At 45.8% G+C, this 21210-nt stretch overlaps 1 protein-coding gene across 1 annotated transcript in view; it reads left to right on the forward strand.

Annotated features, from left to right (window-relative positions):
• Nucleotides 1-17491, forward strand: part of LOC146334054 (nuclear factor 1 C-type-like) — a 280437-nt gene extending 262946 nt beyond the window's left edge. The window contains exon 12 of the transcript XR_014786399.1: nt 9818-17491. The gene's annotated coding sequence lies outside the window, so the exon portion shown is untranslated. The remainder of the gene's footprint in view (nt 1-9817) is intronic.
• The last annotated feature ends 3719 nt before the right edge of the window (nt 17492-21210 follow it).

Here is a 21210-nt window from a genome sequence, read left to right on the forward strand (position 1 = left end):
GGGCGCATACAGTTAAGCCAGGGGAGACAAACAGCCTCTTGCAATAGTCGATCATGGCTGATGCTCCAGGGTGTCCAAGAGAATGGTGAACTTGCTCTAGAACAACCCTCTGCAGGGTCTGTGGAAGAAGCAGTCTTCCATCTGTCATCTGGATCCATCCGTCATCGCAGGGACTTATTCCGTGTTCTTGTGCCATCCGTAACTCAGCAGGGGAGTATGTGGGGCGCTCTTTTCTTTTGGGTAGAATGAGGAATGTTCCTTGGATTCCCTCTCTGGCTGCTCTTTTTGCGGCCTCATCTGCCTTCTGGTTTCCCTGTCTCCATTTTTCCTCTTTTTCTTTCCCATGGGCTCGGACGTGGACAACAGCTACTTGTGAGGGTAGCTGGAGGGCATCCAGAAGATCCACTATTAGGCCGCCATTAGCCACTGGAGATCCGTTTGCTGTAAGGAATCCCCTCTCTTTCCACAGTTGCCCATGAGCATGCACAACGGCGAAGGCATTTTTGCTATCGGTATAAATATTTACTCGCTTTCCCTTGCTGGCTTGCAGGGCTCTTGTCAGGGCTACCAGTTCAGCGGATTGGGCGGAGAAATGAGGAGGCAGCCTTTCCTCACGCACACTCTCCTCTAGAGTAACGACAGCCGCGCCTGTGTAGCGCCTTCCATCCAGCATATAGCTAGATCCATCTACAAACAGATCTCTGGCTCCCTCTATTGGTTCATCCTCAAGGTCCGGTCGGCCTTTGGTGTCCAGGTCTAATACTTCAAGGCAGTCATGATCTGGGAGTCCTGATCCGTTTGTGCCCAGTAATGTTGGCAGTAGTGTGGCGATATTAAAGCTGGAGCAAGCCTTAAAAGTGAGGTTTTCGTTTGTTAGTAAACCTATTTCATATCGGGAATGCCGGGCCGGGTTGAGAAATTTGCTTCCTCCTCCTGATCCCAAAATTTGTGGCACTCCATGCGGCACCCAAACTTCAATGGGTCCTCCCATTGTCATTTTCTCCGCTTCAGCACAAACCAGAGCCGTTGCCGCTACTGCCCTCAGGCAACTTGGCCATCCTCGCGCTACGACATCTAGGACCTTGGAGTAATATCCCACTGGTCTCCAAGAGGGCCCTTTTCGCTGGCAAAGCACTCCCGAAGCTATGCTCTTATTTTCATGCACATAAAGTCTAAATGGCCGGCTGGGATTTGGTATGGCTAGAGCAGGTGGTGACACAAGAGCAGCTTTAAGGCTGAGAAAAGACTTATTCATTTCCTTAGTCCATTTCCATTTATCCAGTCTATCTTTCTGCAGCGCCTCATACAGCGGCCGCGCTGTCTCCCCATAGTTTGCTATCCATAGTCGGCAGAATCCGGTCAGCCCCAGGTAGGCCCTCAATTCGCGGGGGGACTTAGGGACAGGAGTGTCACGGATGACTTCGACTCTTTCTCGCCCTAGGCTCCGAGTCCCCTTAGTTATGTGGTAGCCTAGGAATTTTACAGTTGGTTGGGCCAACTGTACTTTTTCTTTTGACACTTTATAACCCCCCCCCCCCGCTAGATGGTTGAGGAGGGAAACCGTCCCACTCAGGCACGCATTCTTGGCCTTGGCTGAAATCAGGAGGTCGTCACAGTACTGGAGGAGATGCACCTCTGAGTGCTGCTGGACCCAGGGTTCGAGATCCTTTTGGAGCTGCTGGCCAAAGACCACCGGTGAGAGATTGAGCCCCTGAGGGATGACTGTCCATGTTAATTGAACCTTTGACCCTCCCTCTAGGCTCTCCCATTCAAAGGCGAACAAAGGCCTTGAATCAGGGTGGAGGGGGATGCTGAAAAAGGCGTCTTTTAGGTCTATGACAGTGAACCAGGCGTGCTCTTCCGGAATTCCTACAAGGAGGGTGTGTGGGTTGGGGACCACAGGATGGGGGGCCTCGATCTGCTGATTAATGAGGCGGAGGTCTTGCACTAAGCGAAAGCCCTTGCCCCCCCTCCCCTTTTTGGCACAGCGATGATGGGCGTGTTATAAGAGGACATTATCTCAATGAGCCGGCCTTCTTCTCGGAGCTTTGTTATTACTGGTTGTAGGCCCTCCTTTCCTTGGTGGGAAAGGGGATACTGTTTCACATGAACAGGCCTTGCTCCCTCCTTGAGGGGAATTTTGTATGGTGCTGCCGACTTGGCACGAGAGGCCCCTCCAATCCCGGCCCAAGCTAGAGGGTTGACTCTGTTTTCTATTAAGCTCCAGTCCTCGGTGGCCTCTGGGGTGGATTCTTCTGCAACCTTCAAAAGGGCCATTTGGTAGTTACTACTCTGCTGTTTAGGGAGCCGTATCTCCATCCTTCCGTCAGGAGTAAAAGCAATCTCAATTTGGAGTTTAGTCAATAAGTCCCTCCCTAGCAATGCCACCGGACAGGAGGGGGTACAGACAAATGCATGTTCTAGGTGTGTTTTCCCAACCTTGGTGAACAGGGGACGAGAGAGAGGCACTTGGGTTGCCCTTCCCTCGACCCCCATTATGGTGGTGAACCCCCCCCTCCCGTTGGGGGCTCACTGAGGGGGAGGACGGACAGGGCGGCCCCTGTGTCCACAAGGGCTTTGTAGGAGCGGCCCCCAACCTTTATTTTGACCATGGGGTCCCGTCTTGCCTCAGAGACGGCTAAGAGGGGGCCGGGCCCCGGTCTGTCCTAATCTCTTTCCTGTTCATACAGAACTCTCTGCGCTTCTCCCGTATTTTCCCCTCTCTCTTTCTGCTTCAAAGCCTCACAGTCACGCTTCCAGTGCCCCATTTTCTTACAAAAGGCACATTGATCTTTCCCCAGGGGAGATCCTTTCCTTCCCCCTTTCCTCCCCTTCCTAGCTCCCTCCTTGTCAGGTTTAAGAACCGCAGCAAGGAGCTTGGCCTGCCTCTTGTCTTTTTCTTTTCCTTCTTCTTCTTCTCGCCTCTCATAAACCTTTTGAGCTACCTCAACTAAAACTCCTAGGTCAGCTGCCAACCCTCCTTCAACTTTTTGCAACTTCTTTCTGATGTCCTGGCAGCTATTTCCCACGAACTGAGTCGTGAGGATCCTTAAATTATTTGGATCATTCAAGTCAATGTCAGTATATTTAGCGAAGGCTTCCCTCAGCCTTTGGAGGAACACAGCAGGAGGTTCGTTTTTGTCTTGCTTTAGAGTCAGGACTTTTTGCAAATTGGGGGCCCTTCTCGCGGCTTGCTTCATGCCTGCTAAAATGAGTCGAAAATAGTCAGCATGTAAGCGTCTATGTGCCGCTGTGGCCACCCCCCAATTGGGTCGCCCTGTGGGCAGAACGTCCGCCGTCTCCTCCTCAGTTGCCTGGGGATTTTCCTCCCTATACTTGGCTCGTGCCCCCGCAAGGATGGTTGGCTTTTGGCTGAGAAAACAGGTGTTCAATAGCATTTGTGTATCGTCCCATGTGGGGTTGTGAGTAAGCCTCACATTCTCCATCAGAGACAGGAGTGGCCCGGGATCCTCTTCAAAGGAGGGGTTAAATTGTTTCCAATTATACAAATCAGATGTTGTGAATGGGACATAAACAAACATCGTCCCTTGAGGATGTTGGGCGGTAGGGTCGGGGACTTCTCTGATGGGGAAGGTGAACTTCACCGGTGGTTGGGGGTCCTTTCGCAAGTTGTAGTTAGGTCCCCCTTTTGCCTCTCTCTGTAGGACCTCCAATCTTTCCTCTAGGGAATATAGACGATCTTGGAGAGTGTCCTGGCGTTCAACTAGAGGGGTGGGGTCCTCTGGTACTATTTCATGAGAGGGGTCCTTCTCGGGGGCATCTAACCGCTGGGCGGGCCCCTCAGGAGAGGGTGGTGGTTGCAACGAGCGCCCTGCGACGGCTGTCCCGTAGGGAGGAGGAAGCAGTAGGTCCTCCGGTGCCGTGGCCACGACCCTGGGTGGTCCTTCTTTTGGTGGTTTCCTTTTGACCACCATGGGAAGGGCAAGGGACATGCATTTAACAACCCACGGAGCAGGCCTGCCGCCAAGGGGCACACAAGTTGCCCACGAATCAATATAAGGGAACTGGTCCCAACTTCCCCTCTGTGCTACTATTGTTCGCACATCAGATACCAAGGTTGGGTCAAAAGACCCCTCGGGTGGCCATTTGGGTTCTAATATTGGCCATTCCTGGGTGCAAAAAAAGACAAGACGATCCTTTGTCATCTTAGTTCCATAATCCTGCTTAAAATGTGACCAATTGCGCAAACAACACTCCAAGGGCGTATGGGACTTCTTCGCAGACTTAGATTGGGACCCGCCCATGACGGTGGGAATTTCAGTCAGCAATTCTTGCGCTTCGCCCTCCTCTGACCTAGCCCGTCTCCGGGGTAAGGAAATGCAGATCGGGGCTCCTCACTCGCTTCGCCCGTAGGCGTCTCACACAATCACAAACACACCACCGTCCCGCGTTTATCCCCTAATGTAAGCTGTTTCACTTACCCCAAAAGCCTCTTCTGTCCCGCCCGCAGCTGCGTCCAGCTGCTTATTGATCCACTGCCGGTGCCTAAAAGGAGTGATCACGTCTCCCTCTTCCTCTGGCGTTGGTCCGCAGGCGCTTCTGCCGCCACCGTCATGAGGAGAAGGCAGTATAAAACAACCGCCTGTGGCCACTTCTCCTCCGCGGCCCCTCGGCTCAGCGCGAAGGGGACGCGCCCCGAAGCAGGATCCGAGTCACGGCACCAAATTGTTAGATAAAAAGTCCTTGCTTTCGGTTTAGAAGAAAAGGATGCCAGGCAGGCAGCAGTGGATCCAACACTATTTTATTGAACGTTTTGCAAAACGGGTGCAGAGCAGTCTGGACCCTGAGACACGTGTGCAAAAGCCCTTTATATCATATCGCTTCTATTGTTCTTACCAGTAACCAATGAAACAGTTAGTACATCGGCTCACTAAGTCAATATCCAATAAACAGTCACTATCAGCTTACCAAGCCGTTAGTCATGAGCGCGTCAGTATGATTCCCTTTTTGCTCCGCCTATATTTTCCCGCCACTCGGGCTCTTACGCAACTTGAGACGCCAATGGTTATGGAGTCTCCTTTTTTTCTAACAACCTGTACAGGCCATTCCAGTCTTGCTTCCATTTTTCTTCCCAAGAGAAGTAAATGGATTCATTTCCTCTGCCTTCCTTATCCACCATCCCTTTCTGGGGGCAAAACAACCTGCATTTCATACCACATTGAACAAGAGCTGCCTGCCAGAAGGAGCCGTTTTATGGGGCAGTGTTCCCATCCTACTGCCACTGTCTAAGCCACTGCCTGCAGAAAGATTTGCTTTGTTTTGTGAGAAAACAGTTTTGTCCATAGCATTATGGGATGGGTGGGAATTTAGTTTGTTTCTTCTTTTTTTAAAAGAGTATTTTGAACTTGTTTTGGGGAGAGGGGGCTTGATCACGTCTCCCTCTTCCTCTGGCGTTCTTTGATCTGTATTTGATATTTTTGTGGTACCAATTTTATTTGTTTCAGGTTATTAAAGTGGGAAGTGAGAAGGCACTACCCCAGTTTGGGAGAGCCACAAAGGGGTGGGGTGGGGGACTGTCTGGCTGTTGTGCAAAAGTGCAATGATGCCAAGGGCTCTTTGTGCAAGGATGGCACATGGTAGATAGACTTTGGAGAAAAGGATGTGAGAACACAGGTTTTTTGGTTTTTTTTTAAGGGCAATCATCTAAAGCAAATGTACAGACCTGAAGCAATGTGTGAGGGCCAGGCAAAGTGGCAGGGGGCTTACTGGGCCATATCCAAATCCAGATCTTGAGGGCGTGCTCCCCAGAGCAGGGTTCCTCTGTGGCTTGAGCTGGGGAAGCTGCAAAATCCAGAGCAGGGATGGGGAACCTGTGGCCCTCCCATTCTCCCTGACATTGGCTGTTCTGGCTGTGGCTGATGGGAGTTAGAGGGCCATGGGTTGCCCACCTTGATTTATACTTATAAAATAACTTGCCAAAAACAGAAGGCCAGTCTCCTAGTATTTTGACTAGTATGCAGATCCATAAACCGCATACTATTTGCCAATCACAGGTACCAGTTTTGCTCACTGCTGTCCCCTCCTTTGTCTGAAAAGGGTGGTAAGGACCCACCCTGCAACTCGTGCACCCAGCCCAGGTGGTTCCTGACTCAAACGTGGCGCAGTGAAAGGAAGTGAAAGGCACAGTTCCTCAAGGGTGTGTGGCAGCGATGGCAGTGACTATAGTCCATGCACTTCTGATTCAAGGGATGTCAGCAGCAAACACTTGCTACAGAAAACAAGGGTCTGAGGCAAGGGAGTCAGATGGCTTTGGGTGTCCTGCACTGCTGTCTTAGTTAGCACATGCACATTAAACCAAAAGTGTGGGAAGTAGTACAAAGCAGCTCCCTCTTCTGTGGGGTGTGCTTGCTCACCCCCCATCTTACGTGGTGTGGCTGGGCAGGGATAGGTGAGGAGACGCATGTTGGGTTCAGAGAGGCATCTTGGGTTGGCTCCAGAGGAAGGTACAGCTGAACATTTGCCAGCATCCTGAAATCGGTACCTTTTATACCACATCAAAATTGCTGTGGGGCCAAGCCCAGAATGCTGAGAGGTGCTGTTAATCCCCAATCCTAACAATGCTGCCGCCAAGAGATGCTCACATCGGGGAGGATGGAAACTCTCAAACAAGACAGTCCCAAATTATCAAATTTTACTCCAGTGTCTGGCAAATCTAGATCATGTTTACACACATGCACAAGTTGGCCATGTTGCTTGTCCTTACCTGGCTCGAACGGGTTGCCTGAGGATGCAGGAATCCACATTGCCAGCATGATTACAGATGAAGAAGAAACACATCTGTTGGAATTCTGTCCTGCCACCCCTTCCCCAAACTCACCAGCTCTTGAAAGTAGCATTGAATTTGGGTCTCCTGGTTTATGGACCAGCAACCAACAGAAGGAAAGGAAAGGTTCCTCCCATGCAAGCACCAGGTCATTACTGACCCCTAGAGGGACGCCTGCTTACGCTGGCATTTTCATGGCAGACTGTAGCGGGGTGGTTTGCCATTGCCTTCCCCAGTCGTAACCAACAGAAGAAGAGTCTAAAAAATTAAGCTCCTTATTAGATGACCACATTGAGACAATCCAGCCACCCTACCAGCACCCTACTATGGCTTCTCTTAAGTATTTCTTCTTCATCTACCATCTTCAAGATGGTGCCAGTGGAGGAAGCCAAGTCTTCCCCACTCCCCTTTCTCAGACCTTGGGGAAAATTTGACCTGTTCTCCACACACCAAGACCATTCTCAGGTTTTTGGCCACATGTCTCCCTCTCAGCCATAGACAAAAAATAGGGCCACAGTTGTAGAGAACCAAATTATAGAACTGCAATTGGCACACAACTGAAAACTGGTCTAGGTGTAATAATACAATCATATAACAATAGAAACACACAATCATTTATAATATTTGCTGATTTATCTTTTAGTGAAAATAATTAGTGCTTAAATAGAGATCATATAAATGTGAAAAAGCAATGTAAATATTATACATATAATAGTAGAACATTTTAACATCTATATCAAAAAGTATATTCAACAAACTCTTTCTGAAAATCTTTTTCCAGGTATCTTTTCTGAAGGTCTTTACAAGAACCTGGTGTGATCTTGTTTCGCTTATATATAGCTTCTTCAGATTGAAAAAGCTGTAAAGATATTGCAGATAATCAAGTCTGAATAATTTTTAAAAAATGAATATACCAACATTAGTTATAAATCATTATTTTCATTACACATATATAAAAGCATGGATTCAAATGAGCACTGAACTTATTTTTTAAGAATTGTTACAGTAACATTTTCAAAAACATTTTCAAAACCCAGGGGCTGCAATTTACAAACAAAGAAGTTACTTAGACTCACTGCCTCCGACTCAATAAAAACACCATGGCAATGATGCAAAACGAATACTTTTTTTAATGAGCTAGGCTGCTTTATCTGTTGGCACTGATTGCATTTTGTCTTGTACAGCTTCACAGAGCTAAAAAAGAAGAAACCTTAAGCAAGATAATATCAGTGCGATACCAATACAATTAGAATGAGACAAAAAAACAAACATACAAACCTCAAACCACAGGCTGATAATTTTGCATCCTCTCCTGGTGGTAAGTTGACTCTGCAGCTGTGAGCATTCCACTCCTAAAACGTTTTAAATACCCAATGCTAGAAAAATGCTGATTCATCCATCTTCCCATTAAAGGTATAACATTTGCCTTCATGCAAGGTCAAATAAGTATCCCTGATATAAATGCCTATGTATATTACAAATAGGATGCCAAATCCAGAGAGGCATTCAAACCTTTGGGGATCACAGATTGCAATTTGAAAATCCATTCAGCCTCTTTATGCAGGAGTAAGTTATTATAATCTGTCCAATTGTATTTGTGAATATGCCCTATCAATAACTAGGAACTTGAAGTCCTCATGTGTATGAGCCTGTTCTACAAAATGATGCACTAAAGGAGCATCCAAAATACAATTTCTTAATTTGGACCAATGTTCAATAATCCTTGTTGGAATAGTGCAGAAAGTTTTGCCTACATATAATAAACCACATGGGCAAATGATAACATAAGGATGCAATCCTATGCATGTTTAGACAGAGGAAAAGCCTACAACTCCCAGCATCCCCCAGCCAGCATTGCTGGCTGGGGCATGCTGGGAGTTGTAGGCTTTTCCTCTGCCTAAACATGCATAGGATTGCATCCTAAATAACTCTCTTGGTCGAACAATTAGAGAAATGATGTAATGTGAAACGTTGATGGTCCGTAGGTTGTTCAAAAGCTTTAGTTGAAAGAGAAAGGTCACACACCGAGCAACCCCCACATGTGTAATGCCCATAAAGTGAAGAATCATGCTGAAAGATGGGTCAATATCAGAATGTACTAGATAATCTCTAAGGGTTTTTGTCCGCCTAAAACCTATATGTGGAGCATTACTGCATCCAGGTATGTGACTTACTATATGCCAGTATTTAAAAATTGCTCTTTTGATGGAAAAGGACAAGTTGGAATATTCCAGAGCGATTGTAATCTTATTGTTAGATCCCTTATTAGAAGGGCTTAATAAAGTATGTATACTGGGATACTGTAACAATTCTTAAAAAATAAGTTCAGTGCTCATTTGAAACCATGCTTTTATATATGTGTAATTACAATAATGATTTATAACTAATGTTGGTATATTCATTTAAAAATATTCATAGACTTGATATCTTCAATATCTTTACAGTTTTTTTCAATCTGAAAAAGCTATACATATGTGAAACAGGATCACACCGGGTTCCTGTAAAGAACTTCAGAAAAGATTCCTGGAAAAAGATTTTTAGAAAGAGTTTGTTGAATATACTTTTTGATATAGATGTTCAGATTTTGTACTATTGTATGTATAATATTCTATTTACATTGCTTTTTCACATTTATATTATCTCTGTTTAAGCACTAATTATTTTTGCTAAAAGATAAATCAGCAAATATTATAAATGATTGTAAGTGTGTTTCTATTGTTATATTATTGTATTATTACACCTAGACCAGTTTTCAGTTGTATGCTAATTGCAGTTCTATAATTTGGTTCCCTCTCAGCCAAGGCAACCATCTAAGTGTTGCTTATGAAAAAACAGAGCAGTTACACAAGATGGAGGAGAAGTGGTGGTGAGGTTAAGGGATTTTTGTTTTTTGTTTGACATGTAGGGCTGGATTAACGGATAAGTACTTTGCAGAGTAGAGCAATGGTATAATGTGGAAGTTCCCCAGCATTAAGGCTATGCCTTTCTTGTAATCATTACAGTGTAATGGGATCTTTTAAACTTTCTCTGCAGATGTTTTGGCTGCCCTCCACCAACCTGATCACACAGCAAAAATGACCAAATTCCTGCCTGCAGGCAAATTGTAAACATTGGGCTAAGGTAAATGGTAATATTTTGTGAGCCACAGATGCATTCTTGTCTTCCTCTACAGAATGGAACGGCAGCCGGTCACCAGCTTTGGAGAAAGCATACATTTATTTTGGAGAGAAGGGGGCAGGTAGAGGGTTGGGGGAGACCTGGTACAAGAAACATGGGGCTTCCTTCTGGTTTCAAGGTATGTATAGATCTGCAGTTGTGGGTTTGGCTCTTGGTCAGTTCCTTGATTTGCTTACAGGGTTGATCATTTATGTCTCAGGTTTTGGCTTACCCCTTCTCAAGGCCACATGGAATCAGGTTAGATGAGATCACCTTCCTGATCATTGCCTGCATGGTTTCCCCACCACCACAATTTTCAGATGCATGCAAAAGAGAGTCCGTCCCCCGCTTGCAGTAAATCAGCACCTGGGAGGCCCCCAGACAAATCTGGCCATGAGAACAGTACTATCTGCTAGAGATAGAAGAGATGTGTAGAATATTATCTGTGGTTACAAAATTTAGTTAACTCGCTCGAGGGGGCCTTGAGTCCAGAAAACTAGTTAATGACCAGGGTAGGTGTTTGGAGGAAAGAAAGTATCAGTTTCAGTGCTTCTCTTTTGCCGTTGCCCTTTGGTAATCCAGCCACACGCAATGATAGCAACCAGGCTGAGCGGCATACTCTGTTTCGTCCACATCCCAGAACAATTTGGTTGAGTGATTAAAATGGGGGGTGGTTCTGGACTTCACATTTCTGAAGGAGATAATTCCTCTGCTGAAGTGTTGACAGATGAGAAGAAGTGGGTGCCATTAAGGGCATGTCTGCACTACAAATTTACAGTGGTTTGATTCTGGTTTTAGCTTCCGTGGCTTTTCCCAAAGCATTGTGGGGACTGTCTTTTGGCAAGGGTGCTGGTTTTTTTTGTTAACAATCCCTAGCCTAGCCCCTTTTGCAGGGTTCCCCGGGTGAATGTTAAACCAGTTTACAGCTGCAGTGTAGAATATCACCCTTCTCCAACCTGGTGTTCCCCAGAGGGGGTGGACTACAGCCTCCTTCATCCCCAGCCAGCATGGCCGTGGAAGCTGTAGTCCAACCATTTAGAGGGCACCAGTTTGAGGAACGCTTTTCTAAGGTATGGGATCTCTATCCAGGTTGTCTCTGTAGGGCAGGGGAGAACCCAGGAGCCAACCCAGCCCTCCAGGTTTCCCTAGATAGTTGTGCCCCTTTGCAGCCCCCTCCCCCGAGCTTCTCTAGAATGGAATTTGGCTCTTGAAAGAGGTCCCCCTCCCCTGCTGTAGGGCATCCACCTCCCTGCTCAACCTGGCAGACGCCCCTGTGCCATTAGCAGCTCTGGGACAGGCATTGCTTCAGTTGATGCAGCTTCCCCCTCCCCCCCCTCACACACACATTGAATTTCAGGCAGCTCTTAAATGCTCAGGCACCTCTCTACCTCTCCAGTTTGTTTGTTTTTTATCAGCCTTGGAAAATGACATGCCGAGACATAGTTATATCTGGCAAATGAGACTTTCTGAAGTCTCCTTATCCAAATTTCTCTCTTGGTTTTGACCTTCTCTTGTTTCTGAAGTGGAACCGGTTGCATTTGGAATCCTCCACTTTCCATGTGGTTTTTAAATATACATTTCTATGTACCAAGCATTGTACAATGTACCGAGCATTGTATATGCAGCTTATGGCAGCTTTCTGTTCCTCCTCTCTACTTTATACCAAGTCAAACCAGCGATATGCCTAGCTCTGTATTGCCTGCCATGTAGAATGTACACTGACTGGCACCAGCTCTCCAAGGTGTCTTGCACATTTCTTTCCCAGCCCTCCATCAAGATGTGTAGGGGATCGAACCTGAAACCTCTTGCATGCAAAGCAAGGGGCTCTACTAACAAGCCGTGGCCCTCCCCACATAGGTAAAACACCACAAAAAATAAACTTGATGTGTTGCATCAGTTGCATCAAGACTCAGTGCTCAGGAGTGCTTATGCGCATCAATAAAACCTTGCTGCAATCATACCTATGCAATTACATCAAGTTTGCTTTTCTTTTTTGCAGTGCTTCATCCATCTGCAAGCATTACCATATGACAGGGGTCCCCAAGCTTTTTCAGTCAGTGGGCACATTTGAGAGTGTCATGGGCACTCTCACAACATGGCTGCCATGGGCCATTTCCCCATGCATAACATGCCTGCCATGGCTGGTCACAAAACACTCATTTCCCAAAAGGCAAACTGGTGAAATTAAAAGGAAGCTAACTTGCCCAAGAAGGGGGGGGGGGGCTGAGTTCCAAAACACAAAGCCACTCTTTGGAACCCAAATAAAGTGCTGGAGGGAAGCACTTTGCTTTGCAGCACTGCAACTGCCCCGTTTGAAACAATAAAGAAAACCTTAAGAAATAAAATCAAGAGGGGAAGGAATCCCAGTGGGCTCTGAAAGAGAGGTGTCTGTGGGCACATTGGTGCCTGTGGGCACCACGTTGGAGGCTTCAGCTCTATGGTAACATTGAGTGGGGGAGGAATGTAGAAATGATCATGGATTTGGGGTTGCGTGGCTTGTATTTTTCATGGGACATGACGGGTAGTACAGAGCAAAATGATGTAATCTAAATTCAGATGTGTAAGAATTGGTGGACTTTAAGACAGTGGGGGATTCTGTTGTCTTTAAAACTGGTTTGAGGCATGTGGGGGCAGCATGAATGTCTGCACCCATGGCCCCAACAAAATATTGGCGAGATGCTAAAGGTCATGGTTCAAAGGTCAGACTTGAAGAATGTCAAATGAGGCAAGGGAGATTGTGTGCAAGGAACAATCCAGAACTTCTATCTCCTAAATTTGTTCTTTTGGAAAAGACCTAGGGTAACCTTATTCCCAAATTTATCTTGACTCCAGTCTTCTTCCAAAATGAGTACTTTAACTGTCTTTGCAGCCCAGATTCAGCTAAGTTAAATGTGACGGCTTTCCTGAAGGAACCTGGGAAAGAGTAATTTTGCAAGGCACCAAGAATCCCAGAAGGGGTGTGTGTGTGTGTGTGTGTGTGTGTGTGTGTGTGTGTGTATGAAGGGGAGCCATCATATTAAACCAGATTAAAACCAGTTGAGAGTTGCATTCATTGTTCATTCTCTAGGCTTTCCAGCAGAATTCACCATCAGGTGAGTGAGTGAGTGAGTTCTCAGATTATTCTGAAATTCCTAGTGGATATAGCTTTTAAAGCCCTTTTCAGCAGGGCAGTCAACAATGGATGTTTGGGACATATGTGTGTGTATTGTGTTTGAAAGGAAGGTTTTCTAGGAATCAAATTGTATACTGTTTTCCCTAGCACTTCCTCACTAAACATGCAAATTTTCCCATCCCACCTCAAATTGGAGGAGCGCTTTGAGTTTGGGATGATTTCCAAATCTTCAAGGTCCCGTATACTTAAACTCACCATTTTTTATAATCGTTGTGTCTATACACACACACACACACACACACACACACACACACCAAGGGAAGAGAAGCCAGCAGGAGTATGAAATATGTGAAATACCAAAAATGTAACTTAAGCTGTGCCTATGAACTTTATTGCTGGTTTGTGTTTCCTTTTTCTTCTTCTCCCTTCCCAAGTTCCAGTCTGTGGCATTTTTTTTTTCTAGCTCAAAAAGACCCCATATTCAGACCTGGGATGTTGGGTTGGTTCCCAAGGTACCTGTCCAGCAGGTTGGAGCAGTGCTGTCAGGATGGGGGGGGGGGCAGGGAGGAGTGGGTGAAGCTTGATAGGCAGGGTTAAAGATAGTTGCCATGCCCACATTTTTACATATTACTACTGTTGCCCAATTAAGGAAAATGTGCAGAGCAATGCCATGTGCAATGACTCAGAAGGAAGTCCTCTTATGCATACTTGCATAAAAGTAAGCTACCTGAGGCTTATTCCCAGTTAAGCATGCATAGGGTTGCAATATAAAGCTACAGACAGTCCTATGCACTCACAGGTAGTCCTACTGAGTACAATGGAGCTTACTCCCAGGTGAATACTCATAGGATGTCTGTGTTCTCAGGTGGAGGTCTTTCTTGTGAATCCTTGATGCACATTTCTGGGGAAAGATGCAAAATGTTTTCTTCACTGTTTCCACCCTGAGAAACACTGCCACCTTAGGTCATTGAAGCAGAGAGAAAGACAAAGTTTTGGAGAGAAAGACAAAGACAGTTCAGGCTCTTTTAATGGAATCTGAAATGGGAGAATAGTCAGAGAGTGGCGCATTTGCACATCAATGGAGCGGGCAGGGCTTCCCTCCTCTCATTTGTGAACATTTGGATGACAGGTGCTGAAATCTGATAGGCCAGGGAAGTTCAGGTGAGCGTGAGGTTAAATATCATTTTTCTCTTTGGACCCTTGTGTGGATGTGACATGTAGCCAACAGGGTGTGAGGGATCCATCCTCCCTTTCTCTGACAGCACTGCCCAACCAGGACAGCACTCTCCACTATGTCTCATATGTTACCTTGAGCAGCAGATGTTCAGTTTGGGAAACGTCTCTTCTCTTTTAGGTTTATTTTTGTTGTCATTGTGCAGTCTTGAGGACAAGGAAGAGGATGAAGGGGTAAATTCATTAAGGGGGAAACCAAGGCAGAACTGATTTCCCTAAGTTATGCTGAAATCCAAGTGGCATGTTTCTAATTTCCTTTTTATTACACACACACACACACACACACACACACACTCCCTCTCTCTCTCCCCTGCTGTCCATCTCTCTCTTTGTATTTCTAATTTGGAGTAGTGCATTTCTTCCCCAGGTACACACACACACTTTGTAATTTATATTTTACAGATGTTACAGTAATAGTTTATGCTCTGTCCTGCTTCTTGCTTGCCACATCACATTAACACACACACACTGATGCACCAGGGAAGAGAGAGCTGAAGATCTCCAAGGGCGGTTTAAGATGTGAAGCTGGCCTCAGAGGGGTACATCTACACCACAGCCTTAAATTGGTTTAACTGTCATTGTCTCTCTGTAGGGAACTTTAACTCCACCAACTACAATTCCCAGGATTCATTGGGGGGGAGCCATGACAGATGTTATATCTGTTTGAAAATATGCAGTGTAGACATGCAAGAAATGAGTCAAGCAAATGCAACTCTAAAATCTCATTTTCCAATGCAATTTTCAGTTTGGTCCTCCCAAATACAACAACCCCACCTCTCTCATTTCAACAAGGCTATATATCTGGCTTCCTCACACCCCCACAGCTTGCTTCCCTGGCACTTTCATGATATTTGATTCGAGCATTTGTAGGCACATTGTTAGCTGATGCGCCTACCTTTATGTGCCATTACCTGAAAACCAAGTCTGGTTTTCTTTTTATTTTTTTTCCCCTATGCAAAAGGAAAAAAACCCCAAAGAACAATTAAGAAAAAAAGTGGGAAAAAAGTGGAAAAAAAGAGAAAAGAGAGAAAAAAGAAGAAAAATGTATTTTAAAAAAATTAAATAAGCTATGCTTTCAACTCTTGCACTGTCTCTTGTGACTCATTTGAAAATCTATAGATCTGTGGTTTTGGAAGACTGTGCACAATTCTGGCCAACCTGCTGCACAAATTGCTAGTGTCGCCCCCTGGAGGCTAGTCCAATTTGCCCCAAAGAGGAGAGTCAACTTCAGGCTGGGTCCAGCTCTATTTTATTGTTTGCAAACAGTTCGACAAGGGAGCTCGCGCTCAAAGCAGAGTTGACCCTGGGCAACGCCCGTGCCACAGTTTTATCACCTCAGGTTGCATTCCTTAGCCAGCGTGTCACTTTGATTGGTTGCCAGCAGTTTGCCTGGCTGCCTTATCTAGGGTTACTGCTCACTCATTCCAGGCATGCGCAGCTCTCACAATACTACGTGCTGCTTAAGGCACATACAATGGCTTCTAGGTTACATTTTTACTACAAACCCATCTCTAAAACAGCATTGCAGAGCTGGAAAAGGTGCAGAAAAGGGCAACTGAAATGATTAGGGGGTTGGTGGAGCATGTTCCCTACAAGGAACAACGAATACATTTGGGGCCTTCCTAGCGTTAGAAAAATAGGTGACTACAGGTGGAGACGAGATACAACACAGCAGTGGTAGAGAATAATTTTCAACCAGAGGTCCACATTCCCTTGAGGGAAACCTTCTGGGGGCTGCATAACAGCGGTGGATGGAGCCAAAGCCATCCACACTCACGCACACCCTTTCACACACCCATTCATACCTCCATAAACATGAATGGTATGAAAAATGCCAACACAGATGAAGTTGTTGTTGTTCCTCTCTCATTTTACTAGAACTTGGGGTCACCTGACAAATTAGGTTGGCAGGAGATACAAGGCAAAGGAATTCAGGCAATTGTTATGGCCAACTGTAATAGACCAGAGTGGGGCATATTAGGGCCGAGTGAAGGTTGGGCCTGGGTATCTCCACTGTGGAATTTTCGAAAGTGTACATGACCCACCCCCACCCTCTCCCTCCAAAAAATGCAAGATCTACAAAGTTCTGAAAAGCAGTTTGCCTAACCAGCAGAAGTTTCTATATGTGAACAAGCCAGATAGGGAGCTGCCTGTATGTCGCCATTCTCCAGACAGGCCAGACAACGGGTTAAGAACTTGTGGTTAAACTAGACTTCCTTTTGAGTTAACAAGCATTTTGCGCATGATCAGGTGGCTGTGTAACCAATTTCCTAATAAAAAGCTAGCTGTGTCTAGCATGCGGGGGGAGTTTATTTCACTGCGCAGAGGGTGAACTCCCCACACTGCAGCGTTTTCTCTTTATCAAATAAAGGTGTGTTGTTACCTGAAAGTGTCTTCGATCGCTGGGCCAGGACACAATGCAGAATTAATTGATGGAATTTGTTGCCATGAAATCTGTTGATGGACACGGGTTTACATGGCTTTAAAAAGGGATTAGATAGATTTGTGGAGGAGAGGGGCAGAGGAGATGCTTATCAACGCGTATTAGTCCTGATGGATCTATATCTGGGATCTGAGGCGGTCTAACAATGGCCTCCAAAGCTCTGAAGCTCCAAGACAAGCCAACTTGTGGACAAGCTGCCTCATTTCCAAGGAGGTCTGGATCTCCCTGAGCAGCTGCCTCAGTTCAGGATTTATCCGAAGGGGTGTAGTGACCAGGGGGGCAAATGAGGGCATTGCTCCCCCAAATGATAATTCTGCCCCCCCACCATGAAATTTTCCTTCAGCCTCCAAATTTGTAGCATTGCAGTAACTTAAAACTTCAGTTGAGCTTTTACAGTTTAGGCATCCAAAGAGAGGTGGCAGGGAAAAGTTACCAAGGGAATGCAAACACAGCAAATATTTGGTGTCTGTATCAGTATCAGCACCTTCATGGATCACTGCCTTGTTGTGGCGAAGGGGCTTGCGTAACTCAGTGAAGCCATAAGCTATGCTGTGCAGGGCCACCCAAGACCGACAGGTCATGGCAAAGAGTTCTGACAAAATGTGGTCCACTGGAGAAGGAAATGGCAACCCACTCCAGAGTATTCTTGCCAAGAAAACCCCATGGAACGTATCACAAGGCTAAAAGAGATGATGCCGACAGATGAGCCCCTCAGGTCGGAAGGTGTCCAATATACTACTGGGGAAGAGCAGAGGGAATTTCCAAGTAGCGCCAGAAAGAGTGAAGCGGCTGGGCCAAAGCTGAAAGGACACTCAGCTGTGGATGTGTCTGGTGGTGAAAAGAAAATCCAATGCTGTAAAGAACAATATTGTTTAGGAACCTGGAGTGTCAGATCAATGAATCAAGGTAAGCTGGAGGTGGTCAAGCATGAGATGGCAAGACTGAACATCGACATCTTGGGAATCAGCGAACTAAAATGGACAGGCATGGGCAAATTTAATTCAGGTGACCATCGTATCTACTACTGTGGGCAAGAATCCCTTAGAAGAAATGGAGTAGCACTCATAGTCAACAAAAGGGTGGGAAAAGCAGGATTGGGGTACAATGTCAAAAACGACAGAATGATTTCAGTACGAATCCAAGGCAAACCATTCAACATCACAATAATTCAAGTCTATGCCCCAACCACTGAGGCTGAAGAAGCTGAGGTTGATCGGTTCTATGAAGACCTACAACACCTTGTAGAACTAACACCCAAAAAAGATGTCCTCTTCATCATAGGGCATTGGAATGCTAAAGTAGGAAGTCAAGAAATCACCGGGATAACAGGCAAGCATGGCCTTGGTGTACAAAATGAAGCAGGACAAAGGCTAATAGAGTTTTGCCAAGAGAACACGCTGCTCATAGCAAACACGCTTTTTCAACAGCACAAGAGGCGACTCTGCACATGGACATCACCAGATGGTCAATATCGAAATCAGATTGATTATGTCCTTTGCAGCCAAAGATGGAGAAGCTCCATACAGTCAGTCAAAACAAGACCTGGAGCTGACTGTGGCTCAGATCATGAGTTTCTTCTTGCAAAATTTCGGCTTAAATGGAAGAACGTAGGGAAAGCCACTAAACCATTCAGGTATGACCTAAATCATATCCCTTCTGAATATACAGTGGAGGTGAGGAATAGATTTAAGGGATTAGACCTGATAGACAAAGTGCCTGAGGAACTATGGACGGAGGTCCGTAACACTGTTCAGGAGGCAGCAACTCAATCCATCCCAAAGAAAAAGAAATGCAAGAAAGCCAAGTGGCTGTCTGAGGAGGCTTTACAAGTAGCTGAGGAAAGAAGGGAAGCGAAAAGCAAGGGAGAAAGGGGAAGATATATCCAACTGAATGCAGAGTTCCAGAGAATAGCAAGGAGAGACAAGAAGGCCTTCTTAAATGAACAATGCAAAGAAATCGAGGAAAACAACAGAATGGGAAAGACTAGAGATCTCTTCAAGAAAATCGGAGATCTCAAGGGAACATTTTGTGCAAAGACGAGCATGATAAAGGACAAAGAAGGCAGGGACCTAACAGAAGCAGATGAGATTAAGAAGAGGTGGAAAGAATACACAGAAGAACTATCCAGGAAAGATCTTAATGTCCCTGATAGCCATGATAGTGCGGTCACTGAACTTGAGCTGGACATCCTAGAGAGTGAAGTCAAGCGGGCCCTAGGAAGCATTACTAACAACAAAGCTAGTGGAGATGACAGTATTCCAGCTGAGCTATTTAAAATCCTAAAAGATGATGCTGTTAAAGTGCTGCACTCAATATGCCAACAAATTTGGAACACTGAGCAGTGGCCACAAGACTGGAAAAGGTCAGTTTACATTCCAATTCCAAAGAAGGGCAACGCCAAAGAGTGTTCAAGCTACCGTACAATTGCGCTCATTTCACATGCCAGCAAGGTGATGCTCAAAATCCTACAAGCTAGGCTTCAGCAGTATGCAAACCGAGAACTACCAGAAGTACAAGCTGGGTTTCGAAGAGGCAGAGGAACTAGAGATCAAATCGCCAACATTCGCTGGATCATGGAGAAAGCAAGAGAATTCCAGAAAAACGTCTATTTCTGCTTCATTGACTACGCTAAAGCCTTTGATTGTGTGGATCACAACAAACTGTGGCAAATTCTGAAAGAGATGGGGGTACCACCTTACCTGTCTCCTGAAAAACCTGTACGAGGGTCAAGAAGCAACAGTAAGAACCGGACATGGAACAACCGATTGGTTCAAAATTGGGAAAGGAGTACGAGAAGGCTGTATATTGTCGCCCTGCTTATTTAACTTATATGCAGAGTACATCACGAGAAACGCCGGGTTGGATGAATCACAGGTCGGAATTAAGATTGCCGGGAGAATTATCAACAACCTCAGATACGCAGATGATACCACCCTAATGGCAGAAAGTGAAGAGGATCTAAAGAGCCTCTTGTTGAGGTTGAAAGAGGAGAGTGCAAAAGCTGGTTTGAAACTCAGCATTAAAAAAACTAAAATCATGGCATCTGGCCCCATCACTTCCTGGCATATAGAAGAGGAAGAAATGGAAGCAGTGACAGATTTTACTTTCTTGGGCTCCAAGATCACCGCAGACGGTGACTGTAGCCATGAAATTAAAGGACGCTTGCTCCTTGGGAGGAAAGCTATGGCAAACCTAGACAGCATAGTGAGAAGCAGAGACATCACCTTGCCGACAAAGGTCCGCATAATCAAAGCTATGGTTTTCCCAGTAGTAAGGTATGGCTGTGAGAGCTGGACTATAAGGAAGGCTGAGCGCCAAAGAATTGATGCCTTCGAACTGTGGTGCTGGAGAAGACTCTTACGAGTCCCCTGGACTGCAAGGAGGTCAAATCAGTCCATCCTAAAGGAAATCAACCCTGACTGCTCACTGGAAGGACAGATACTGAAGCTGAAGCTCAAATATTTTGGCCACCTAATGCGAAGAGAAAACTCCCTGGAAAAGACCCTGATGCTGGGAAAGATTGAAGGCAAAGGGAGAAGGGGACGGCAGAGGATGAGATGGCTAGATAGCATCACCGATGCAATGAATATGGACTTGAGCACGCTCCGGGAGAGAGCGCAGGACAGGAAGGCCTGGCGTGCTATGGTCCACGGGGTCATGAAGAGTCGGACACGACTGAACGACTGAACAACAACAACAACAATCAGTATCAGATGGTCTTTGGTTACAACACAGTACAATGAGAATTACATGGAAATAACTGTAAAATGAAGTAGGAATATGTATGTTCAGAGAAATAAGATTAATCCATCACCCAAGGTTGGGGCAGAAAAACAAACTGGAGCTTTACTACAGAAAGACAGCAGGAAATGAAGAGACGAGATTGGAATTAATTTGGCCCATTCAGATGAATAAGTGTGAAGTGAACAGAAATCCTGATGGATGGGGTTTGCAACTGGAGGAAGGAAAGGTGGGAAGGGCAGTATTGTTATGTACTACAGAGCGTCTCCCCCTCCCCTGTTCTGCTCAGCCAGCATCAGCAGGCAGTGGGTGTTACTACTAGTGCATCTGGTGGGTGAGCTGACGCCTTTGGGCCTACACTGTGCAGCAGCCTAGCCTAGTCCAGGGCAGGGCCTGAGAAGAAGCAGAGGGGTGAGTGAGCTGGCTCCCCAAGGCCCTGGAAACTTAATGAGACCCTTACTAACTTAGACCAGGCAATGGGGAGCTGGAATATTGTGTGTAAGTGTCTGGGGGGCATTTCTTCCCTAGTTAGTTAAAAAAGTTGAAAAATATATCCTTTCAAGCTGGTTCCATTTCAAAATGGTTTTGAGGAGTATAATGTGGCTAGATCCTTAGTTGCAACAGTTTTAGACCTCCATCCAACTGTGCAAATGACCATTATAATTCAACTTATTTAGCTTTTCTCATGCAGACTTAAGTACTACCAGAATAGGGTATGTGAGATTTGCTGGTTGAGCCATC

This window comes from Heloderma suspectum, chromosome W (assembly GCF_057233095.1).
Source record: "Heloderma suspectum isolate Gila_16-S chromosome W, 16-S_ref, whole genome shotgun sequence".
In the NCBI taxonomy this organism is placed as follows: domain Eukaryota; kingdom Metazoa; phylum Chordata; class Lepidosauria; order Squamata; family Helodermatidae; genus Heloderma; species Heloderma suspectum.